The sequence below is a fragment of the Melanaphis sacchari genome, unplaced genomic scaffold, assembly GCF_002803265.2.
Source record: "Melanaphis sacchari strain LSU unplaced genomic scaffold, SCAv2.0 Contig20_pilon_pilon, whole genome shotgun sequence".
NCBI lineage: Eukaryota > Metazoa > Arthropoda > Insecta > Hemiptera > Aphididae > Melanaphis > Melanaphis sacchari.
Window position 1 is genome coordinate 5,882,470 of NW_020271042.1, and position 9,518 is coordinate 5,891,987.

Sequence of the window (9,518 nt, forward strand, 5' to 3'; positions counted from 1 at the left end):
ATTTCTTACCCATTCGGTACACCGTTCGTATTATAAATAGGTACACGTTGCAACGAATAAGCTATATATAAAAATATAATATTATAATGTGTCTATAGTTAAATGCGATATTTTTGCGTGTTTTTCTGTTATCTGTTTATTCTATTTATCACCAGCACACGTGACAATAACAATATATCATAATACTATAGATACCTATAAACATATACATATACATAGTCCATATTGTATTTATCTGTATACATATTGTGTAATATTATAACATTTAGCGTTACGTTTAAAAAACTTGATACTGACATGAATATAATATTATTTATACCTATATATTTAAGATACGCGTACTGCAAATGCATAGCTGAGGTGTAGGAATCCCCGCGTATGTAATATATTTATTTTTATAGATAAATACTTACCTACATATATAAATATATAACAATACATTTAAATCTGTATATAATGTAATAACTAATAATAATATGTAGATACCTATGTACCTATGTATATAATGTACTGCAGTGTACATGCCAAACCTATTTTTGTTGTCTACGACATTTTTGTTATATGTATCACCGCTGTCGCGCAATATGGAACTCTCAAACCGGATGCGGAATATAAGATGTATTATGTACCTATAGGAGGTATATTACGTACTATTCGTACTAAACATACACTTATTATTATTATATTATGTCTTACCGCGTTGCAATGAACTTGGCCCAGTGCAGTATAACTATGTCTGCGTGTGTGTGCAACGGACGGGACAAGGATGTTTTTAGAACGCGAGACATTATTCCTACACATGTAGCTGCAGGTAGATATCTATATATGGGATATTATATTATTATAATACCTATGAACGTAAAATATATGTGTATACATGCATGCCCACAATGTATCGTAATGTTACCTTTAGGCTTTAACGCATAAGTATAATAATATATTATATATTATTATTATTATTTGTATGTTTGTATTTATACGTTATATACACAGACGATGGATAAGTCTGTACTTATAATATAAGGTTAATACATACCATGAGAAAACGGTGTATAAAATATCACAAGCATTATATGCACTATGCGTGCACGACCCGCGACGAGTTATAACTTTTAATAAAAGTAGGTACCTACGCGCGGGGTTCTTTGTTGTTATACGACGATTATACAACCATCAAGTTATTATAATTATTAATTGTGTATATAATATTGTAAATGTAGCAATCAATAAAATTCAAAACGACGTCATATAATACCTATATTATGTATAACAATATTCTATTAACATCCAAAATGAATATCAGCATAACATACCATATACATATACATTTATGAGCGAAACTACTATACAGCCCGGGCCAGGCACTAGGTTGAACAATTTACATAGTTTACATTCAAAACATATTAAAAATTTAAATAAAAAATAATTAAATATACAAATTGGCATAAGAATTCTTTTCTATACAAAATTAAGTTAATTTTTTAAAAATTAAATTAAACTTTTAAAATAAAATTTTCCAAATTATGATCAATTCACCATTTTATTATATTGTATTATAAAGTTAAAACAACAACATAGTCGAATATTTAAAATATATGTTATCTATGATATAATTTTAAAAACACTAAACATTTTAAATAATCATTTAATATTTTTAGATAATTTATTTTTATTCAAATGTTTAATCATTTTTAATATGGTACTTAAAATGTATAGTTGAATATTGACAAACACATTTTTTTAAGGAAAAGTTCTCTAAATTATATGTATCAATTATTTGAGAGTTAATTTTATCGTGTATATAATATACAGTATAATTTTAATCCTTGTAAATTCAAAAATGTTCGGTGTTTATGAAATTTTCAATAAATATGTGGGACAAAAAATAATTTTGTGTTACATAATAATCCACAATGTAATTTGGGTCAGTAGCGGATCCAAAATTTACCCAAGGAGGAGAGCAAATATTCAAAAATTTAATTACATTTGTTTCTACTTAACCTGTATTGAAGGCTAATTATTTGCATTATTTCTCCTATACAACTAAATAAATCTCAAATTAATAAGTTTAATGAACAATAACAATATACAATAGTAAAATCAGTATAATCGGCACAACCGCCACAATCTATTTAAATTTATGATGATGAACAGACAAAAACAAAGACGGTGGCAATAAGCTGATAACAACATTCTTGGAGCGCGTTCGAGAAATAGCGTTTCTATATTATTATGTATGACCAGAAAGAATCATAACTAATGTTCTATGTGTAATTAGTGGCGGCAGTGGTGTAGTTATGAAAGGGGATGATGGGTATAGATCCCTCTATTAATCATATAATGTTATAATCACGGATATAATATTCATTATAGTTTTATAAGTGCATGGTGTAGTATGGTATTGGGACACAGTCACCAAATAGTGTTAATGAACTTAGTTGCCAAAGCATAATTAAAAAAAAAAAAAAATAATGAAAACTGTAATATAATATTAATACGGTATGGATTTAATTTACAAATCAATATTTATCTTTCAACGAAATACAGGAAGGATCCATATTAAAGGGCCTTTAACAACAATAATCTTGGTAATCTTCATTATCCAAATTCTAAAGTATCTAATCTGATGACTAATTATTGTATAGATTATAATAATGATAGTGGATAATGCATCATTATATTTGGTATGTCATGTGATGAGAAGTGTGTGCTACATGTTTTTGTATAGTTGTATCGTATTTCGTGTATATACTTATATAATTCATTCATATAACTTGTATTATTAAACAAAAAATGACTAAAAGACAAAATTAATAATTACATTATGTGTTTAAAAAGCTTAAGTAAACATATCGGAAAATAAAACCAAAGAAGATTTCATTTATGACATTAGACCGTATTTAAATATAAATGTAAGTGATGAATAAAAGTATAAGTTATTAATGAGTAAGATTTTCTGGGTACGGCCTTGCATATAAGTACTTACTTTCCCTTATCTTGATCAAAATTATTGATGCACACCAAGTATTTTCATGTATTAATAATTTTTCTATTTTTCTATTTGATATCAAATCTTTCTACATAGTGCATTGCGTATAAGCTTGTTATAAGCATATGATTAAGAGCAGTGGCAAAGCCAGGATTTTTTTTTCAAAGGAGGAGGCGATCAATTTTTACACAACAATGGTTTACCTAGATTCTTCCATAAGTTTAACATGTAAATACCGAAGTTTCATTTTAGATTTTAAGGGGGTTGTAGATCTTTCAATCCTCCTTGGCTACACCACTGCTTAAAAGTTGATCTATTATATGCTTATTGCCTAATATGTTTTTTAGTAAAAAATTTAAGAATTCATGAATATACAGCATTATCACAAAAATGATGTAGGTTTATTTGTACAAAGAAATTCGATTTCAGATGAAAATAAATATCTTATAAAAATTATAATGTGAATTAAAAAAATAAACGAATGTCTTCATTTCTAAAAAAATAAAGATATATTTAAAGAATACCATTCTTAAGTAATAATAAAGAACATTAACTTTTTATGAATTGTCATAATTAATATAAAGAAAAATATATTAAGATATTATCATAATTAAGAAACAAAAAATATTTTTGAAGTGTAAACCAGTTCACCTTCTTGTGGTGGTAGCTTTAAATGAACTGGGACGCACTAGGGCTATGTCAAAAATATGACTTTTTTTTTGGAACGCACTAAGATGATACCTCATTTTAGACAGACTCGAAATATTAAAAAAAGGCTCATTTCGAGACACACTCGGGAAATTCCCTGCCCCATTGCCACCCCTTATATCTACCATTGGTTTGGGTATACCTATGATAATAATAATTTATTTAATTAAATTTTTTAAATTAAATGATTTCAAATGTTTTTGATAGTTAATAACTTAATTTAAAAAAACAATTTAATATTACGTTTGAAATTCTTATTATTTTAAACTATATGAGCATTAGTCATATTATTATCCTTATAGCTTGATTGCCTAGGGGCCAGGGCAAATATAATTTAATATAATATAGCTGTAATGTTAAGGTCACTATTAATTTTTAAGCAATGAATCATGTATTATAATATAATTATTTTATTACTACTTTAAACTATTGAAAATTCAAAACGCATCAATAAATTTAATAACCATATGTTGAGCAATAAACACATTTTTTTTATGAAATATTTATGACAAAAAGTTAACGAAGTTTAAATCTATTTTACTAAATAATATTATAATATTCACTAATTTTGCATAGGTAACCATCAATTTTAAGCCAAAATACATCGAAACCTTAAGATGTTTTAAATCTATTTAGTGTATAGTACATTAAAAGAAAGAATTTTAGAAAAAATAAATCATTAAGTATAGAATATTTTTAAATTAAGAATAAAAAATAAATAATTCGTATATTTTTCTCCGTATACTCTAAAATCTTAAAACCTAAATATTATCAAAATATATCTATTACAAAAAATGTTTTAACTCAAACTATAATCAATGAACCATCACATAATAAAAACATAGATATTATAAATCGGATAATTTGAAAAAATTAATAATTTTAATTACTTATAAAATTAATGTTTTGTAATTAGTCTTATAGATTACCAAGTATTATTTTAAACCTATAAGATATTTAATAATCAGCCTTTTATATTCATGTTAACGAATAAATGTTCGTGTGTTTTTTACGTTCATAAATTAAAAATTATGCACATCATTAAATGATATATAAAAAATAAATGTCAAGTTTTTGAACAATATTATTTTCTTCATAATTTATAATTCTTTTTTTTTTTAGACTTTTACTTATAAGAGAAAGTTTATTAATGTTTTAAGATTATGATTTTTTAATGCAACATAAAAAGTCTTAAAACATTTAACGAAAAATGTATTTGTTTTTATTTCATTAAAAAATAAGTTAAATGATAATTATCCTAAGTAATTTTCAAAATGACTGAAAACAAAATTATAAATTAATAACTGATCATTAAATTCGTACTCTATTCGAATGTCCGGGGAATATGATATAAAGTATAAAAGTATAACTAAATATATGTTAAATTCTAAGTCGAAATATTTTCTATCCTATTTTAATTGACTATAAACATTATTTCACAATTTACAAACTTAAATACATTAGATACATTCTAATTTTTAAGATAATTTTATCTTAATAACTCTATATATCTATATATTATTACTAGTCTATTATCCTTTTTTTATTTCATATTTTATAATTAATAAATAAAATCTATTTTGTTATTTTGTATCATATACATTAATAAGGCGTTATTCAGATATTTATAATCGGCATCTATTAATTTTATAAAGAACTTATGATAATACTTAAGTAGTAAGTAATGACCAAGAAGTTAAATTATTTTTATTTATTTATATCTTATACTTACAACATTTAAATTAAATCTACCTATATTTTGTTTTTGTGCTGAAAATTATTATTGAAAACAAACATTATGCAAGTATATAATACTACGTACAATATGCTTAAGGCATTGATAAACAGTGATACTGTTAACTAACGTATTTTATAAAACTCGTTTGGTTAGATTTAGCCCAATTAAGCTCAAAAGTATAAGCATGCAAGTTTAAAAAAATTTTTCTATTAAATAATTAATCGAACTCATTAAATTTTCCAAACAGCATTACACATTTATTTCTTTGAACTGTAATTACTCACACTTAAATGTAAACCGAAATAATCTGTCATAGAAACATTTAAATCTTAGTAAAGGTTAAAAATGGTTAGTCATAAAGTCACCACTAATCATCCTATCTTGCACTATTATTCACAAACTACCTTTCAATTGAATAATAATTGAATAGAGTAGATGTAGATAAAAACTTACAGGTTATGTTTATAGAGGTCTAGGTCAACAATAATAAGGTATGTCCAGAAAGTAAGTTCCGTTGGGCAATAAAAACATGTAAATGTGTAAATTTTATTATAAATTTTATTTGAATATAAAATACATGTATTACTCTATTTTTCAACATAGTTACCACCATTATTTAAGCACTTATCATATCGAGGTACTAGTTTTTGTATCCCTTCATCATAGAAAGATGACGCCTGTGATTGTAACCATGCGCTAATAGCCTTTTTTTTACCTCATCATCTTCGTTGAAGTTCTGGCCACCCATAAATGATTTCATGTGTAAAAAAAGATGAAAATCACTGGGTGCCAAATCTGGACTGTAGGGCGGATGATTAAATTGTTCCCATGCACGACAATGCCCGTCCGCACACAGCAAATGTGACAAAACAACTTCTTGCAGATTTTGCATGGGAACAATTTAATCATCCGCCCTACGGTCCAGATTTGGCACCCAGTGATTTTCATCTTTTTTTACACATGAAATCATTTATGGGTGGCCAGAACTTCAACGAAGATGATGAGGTAAAAAAGGCTATTAGCGCATGGTTACAATCACAGGCGTCATCTTTCTATGATGAAGGGATACAAAAACTAGTACCTCGATATGATAAGTGCTTAAATAATGGTGGTAACTATGTTGAAAAATAGAGTAATACATGTATTTTATATTCAAATAAAATTTATAATAAAATTTACACATTTACATGTTTTTATTGCCCAACGGAACTTACTTTCTGGACATACTTTGTGTACATGAGAATCCTTTTTAATTAACCGAAGAATCTAGAATAACGATTTTCTAGTTAAATAAAGTACTAAATACCAACAATAATAGAAATTAAAAAGGTCTAATAAAATATATTTTTATGTGTGTTATAAATCTCAAAGAAACAATACATTTTTGACACATCTGTGAAACCACCTACATAAATATAATATATAAATACCTACTAAATATATATCATGCTTTATAACTAAATTTGTAATAAATTCTTATTTGTATGTACGTTATAATAAGATCAAAATCTTTCGTAATCTTTAGAAATTATTAAAAGACAAGTACTTTATATACACATATATATATATATATATACGAATGTATAATAGTGATACAGTTTTCACAAAAAATAAAAATAAAGTAGTTCAATATTTTGTAAGCTACATATCTATACGTAAATATAACACTGCAGTTATGTTAGTGTTACAAATAATGTCAAAGCCTACTTTTTTACGCCTGTCTGTTATTACAATAAACGCGCGTAGGTACCCACAGATTACATTTGTATTATTCATTTATTTTACCTAAACATGACGATATTTTTATGAGATAAGTGAAAATCATAACTGTCGGTTATCCTAAATATGTAGGTGTAATAGGTGCCCATATTATGAATTATTAAAACTAAGTATATACATATACCACATTTTACCATTAATGTATACCGGGAGGGTATCTAAAGGAAGACCATTACTGAAAATCTATGCCATAAATTATATATATTAGTCATAGATGAAAATAGACTGTACTATGAGATAACAATCAACAACAAATATATATCTTACAATAGAGTTATATATATTTCTCTTTAAGTTAAAAATGTCATGAATATTTTTTAACTTTATTGCGTTAAACTGTTGTATTTGCTGTTGTAGTTAAATTACTTTATAGCAGAATTGATATATTGTAATTATTATAACCAATAAAATTCGAAAAGATAAAAATGTACCTATGTATAATCACTTAATAACAAACACATGTATATGTTCTCACAGGCAAGTCAGGCAACATATACATGTTTTATTTTAGTTTCAGTAATACATTTCTATTGCTTTTATGTCAATCAAATTAATTAATTATAGTTTTTTCTATCCATAGATCTTAATTTATATTAATACTATTTTTAATAAAGTTATATTTCTAGTATAAATGATATTTATTAAAATGTGAATAATAAGCAATAAATATACTTTAGTTAATAACCATACATTGTTACCTTATTATACATAGTTACCTATATAAAAGTGTAACATTTTATCATAATAAAATACTATCTATTACTTATTAAAGTTATAACAATTTATCGGTAATAGTATACAAACAATTATAAATAAAAATGTACATTATTCACATTTTATGTTAACTAATTATATGAACAATTAAACATGCCTATAGTTTTGTCTTGTAAGTATCTATAATAGCAACTAAATCAACTATGATCGTCTAAATATTAATTTCTTAAAGTTTAATTTCCAAAACTAATAAGTAATAAGTAAATAGTAATAATAAACATTAACGATTGAATACATTTTATGTATAAATATTATAAACTTATTCTTAGAAATTATCACTATTTTGAATAATTATATAACTCTTTCACGTTATATTCCTTTTTTTAAATTGTAAGATATTTATTTTGTATTTAAATGTTTAGTTAAAACCATATTTTTTTTTTATTATTTAAAATGTTAACGTTAATGACTTAAAGACTCATTAAGTAAATTCAATATTTCTCCCGTGTAAATTGAATCCCTGAGGAAATAATATCACATTTCTAACGACCTTAAAGGTTATTTTAATTCTGGTAGTGAAAGTGTGTATATTGTATAAATCCGTTTTACTCAATTTAAGTATAATTTTATCCATTGATAAATATATAATATAGGTAGGAGTAAATGATAAATATTTAAAGTAAAAAGTAATATATTTATTTTATCTATTTATCTTCAAAATTTATCATTTTGAGGCAAGTATAATTAAATACCCTGTTATCGTTAAATTATTTGAATTATAAATGGACTTAGACTTTACAAAATTAAGACCTATCTATTAGAAAAAAACAATTATAGGTAAAATTTTTAACAATATCAATATTTTCGGAAAATTTTAATTCTTCAAGAAATTTACTCATATATTTGAAATTAGTTGTGTAATTATGCGCATTCGGAAAAAATTATTAATTTATAATTTATCATATTATTATAATAATAATCCAATTTTACAAATACCAAATTACGTATATAGCTCTATACGTGTTTTGAATTAGTTTAATACAGAGAGACATGATTTACCTATATAATAACTAGCTAACAACAGATTATACTTATTTTTTTTTTTTTTGAAAACATATCAAACGTAAATATTATATTTAATTTTAAACATGAAAAACGCTATTGTTAAATTAATATTTAATATGTAAACTTACTAACACTAAACAGCTGATCAAAATTATGTCAAACCTCTATACTAGTATAACATTATATTGTATGTTAAATTTTAATATTTTACTCTCGTAAATTGAAAAAACCTCACTTACACGTGCGTTTGTCTGATTAACAGCCGTATCTAAAATACTAACCCTGAGGCGCTTTTCGGAATAGTATAGTATATATGCACTTTCATTTTTTGTTTTCATATTAATCATTAAAAAATGAATAGAATACTTACTTGATGTCTTGATAAGTGTATTTTAAATGTATAGTACTAAATAGTGTCCATGAAATGTTTTTTTTTTAGTTAATATTAATCATTAATCAGTATAAACGAAAAGTATAGAAATATAGTATATTGTATAAAATATACAATTACTTTCTATAATATCA